The sequence below is a fragment of the Triturus cristatus genome, chromosome 2_2 (assembly GCF_964204655.1).
Source record: "Triturus cristatus chromosome 2_2, aTriCri1.1, whole genome shotgun sequence".
Classification (NCBI taxonomy): domain Eukaryota; kingdom Metazoa; phylum Chordata; class Amphibia; order Caudata; family Salamandridae; genus Triturus; species Triturus cristatus.
The window spans coordinates 1,218,707,157-1,218,710,230 of NC_140582.1; positions in this window are offsets into that span (position 1 = coordinate 1,218,707,157).

The following is a 3,074-nucleotide window of genomic DNA, read 5'->3' on the forward strand; positions in this document are numbered from 1 at the left end:
GGATGCCCCCACACTTGCTGGGTCAAGAATACCGATTTTAATGTTTGCGGACGATACTCTTTTATTGTCCAAAACTAAAAATGGCCTCCAACGTGCTCTGGATCGCTTCCAACTTTTTTGTAGTGATAATGAGTTGGAGGTCAATGTTGGGAAGACAAAATTTATGGTCCTACATAAGAGGAAAAAAATTAGAATATCACTCAGAATGAATAATGCCCCTATCGAACAAACAGATTTTTTTACATATTTAGGGGTGACTCTGAGACGGAGACTTAATTGGAACCATCAGTTGGATCTTTCGGTAATCAAACACAATCAACTAGCGGGAGCACTCCTAAAAGAACACAGATCCTCTTTAACAAAACCTATAGCTCCAGTAATGAAGATGTATCATGGGAAGGTTAGAGCGTCAATACTTTATGGTGCGGAACTTTGGGGATTTGAAAACCTGCAACCCCTGGTACTCGCTCAAAATAGGTTTCTGCGATCCTTAACTGGTCTACCCCAATCTACACCCCTAAAACCACTGATGCAGGATCTGGGGAGTGTATCATTTGAAGAGATAGCAGGGTTTAGACCTCTGGCTTATTGGAGACGCTTGTGGACCACCCCAGAGTTAGCACCCTATGCTTTGGCTCTTAAACATCTTATAGGGGTGGATAAGTCCCGCCAAATCCCTTGGCTCTATAAAATCAGAGCTGTCTTATGGCTATGAACCTAGGACAACTTTGGCTAGATCCAGTTGGGAATCCCTTCCCGTCGAAGATAGAGCTAAAGAGACTGTATGTTGAGATGTCCCAATCTAAATCTTATGCTCAAATCCCTGGGGGCTCACTAACTGATCTCTTTATGGACCATAAGGTGGTTTACTCACTGGAACCCTATTGGGATACTATCATTGGAACTGGAGACAGGAAGTTGTACCACCAATTTAGAGTTGGATGCTTACCTTTAAATCATTTACTAAAAATTGGGGTCATAATCTGGGTTCAAATATGGATACTTCCTGTCACTGTTGCCCAGGGATTCCAGAGACCATTCCACATGTGCTATTTGTTTGCCCAGCGTATAGAGTACCCCGTATGAAGTGGATTAAACCCCTGTGCAAACAGTTAGGTATATGTTCTGCGCAAACAGCTCTGCGCATTTTTAAGTGCGACACAAAGGAGGTTATTGTAGTTGCCATGGCGAAGTTCTGGTCCTCGTGTTGGGTCATAAGAAGGAAATATTCGCAGACCTAAAATCTATCATTGGGTCGTATGTTTTCTGGTTTACTGCTTTGTATTGATTCATTGTCATTATATTAGTCTTGGTATATTTAATATCTTTTTATGTAATTTATTGATGTGGGCTTTGTATACTGTTGATACTGTGTCTTTTATGATTTTTAATCGAATAAAGACTAATAAAATGAAAAATGATGAAATTAACTCTGATTTTCTTTGGTGCGAGAAGAAGGCTAGAATAAGTCTATAAAAGCTAAGGGTTAACTCCAAGGATGGTGGATGGAACTTCCTGAATTGATTCAAATACCAGACAGCATTCCTGGCAGTGCAAGGGGCACAGTGGTTTGAAAGAAAACATGTAGCTTATCAAACAAAATATCAGCTATCCCTTTACCTTGGAAGCAAGTTTTATTATGTGGCACCACCCTTATTTACATTCTAATAAGATTCTTACAGACACAATTTCAGCCTTGTTATCAGTGGACAAAGCTCTCTTATCTAATATACATAAATTCTTTCTATATCACTGTGGAATAATAAGTGACTTCAGATTGCAACTTCCCCAGTCAGTGGCCTGAAGAGGGCTAGCGGGGTTATCTGCCTGGTAGCGGATCTTTTTGCAGATTCCGAACCATTATCCTTTGCTGCTCTTCAGGCGAAGCATGGGCTCTCCAACTTAAACTTCTATGATTTCTTACAGATCACAATGAAAATTTCCAAATTAGGTCCACATTCAACTCATGCAAACAGAGGGCATCCAAGATTTAAAAGTGTTAAATAAAGCCACCTTCCAACGGAACACCATTCTGCAAACCAAGTGGTCTGCAAACTTCTCCACTAAAGGTAAACCACCTCTTACAGCAGACACCTGGTTGAAAATGTCTTCCCCATTTACTTCAAAACGAACTAATTCCCTCACTAATACAAACTACGTTTTTTGCATCTCACTTCCTCTAATGGACTCCTACTAGTCTCTTTAAACTGATATCTGCATGTAAGTCATCACCCGGCAACCCTGAGTATATGTTCTTCTCATGCTCCTGCTTAACTTCCTTTTGGGAGGACATTGCTTCTCAATTAAACAAAATCTTCAAAACTCCCATTTCATCACACTTTCTAATAATAATCCACGGGCCACACGCAGTCGTACCGCCTATCGTGCTCCCAGACCTGTTAAATGGTAGCGGCAGTTTCAGTCGATAACCTTCCAAGTATTTGCCCGGCGATAATCGCCTCTCATACCACTCGATAATTTACCAATAAAAGAGGCAGGCGCCGGAGACTGGAAGGCAGGAAACAAGGTTTTATTCCGTCGGAGCAGAACACATCAGATCAGACAGCAAGGTATCGTCACGAGGTGCTCTAACCGCATCTCTGAGACCTGGTCTCTTATACACTGGTTTATTGCTTTATTACACATAGTACATTCTTGAGATTCTTTTGAAGTACGGGGGAATATCCCCTGGAGCCCCGGTTCAGATCCGATCCCACACATAGATACAGTAGAAGTTCCCACCCTACCCGCAGTGGGAGATGGCTATCGCGCAGCAGGGAATTCCGCTAATTCCCGGGGTGTGTGCAACTGGCCGGGTCTCAGGGGGTAGGGGCTTTGATCTACTGTAATCCCTTTGATGTGGGGTGTTTCCCTTACAGTAGGGGCAATAAACTGCATCCGCAGGGCTAGGTGATGGCCTGGGACCAGTTCGGTCAATGGGGCGCAGAGGAAGGGGGTTATCAAAGGAGAGGCATGACCATGTATGGGTTTGTCGGTCGGAAGTGGCTCCGTAGCAGGGTCGCGCAGAAGGAGAGGGTTTATGGCCTGTATGAGAGAGCGGGGGTGGCCAGCGC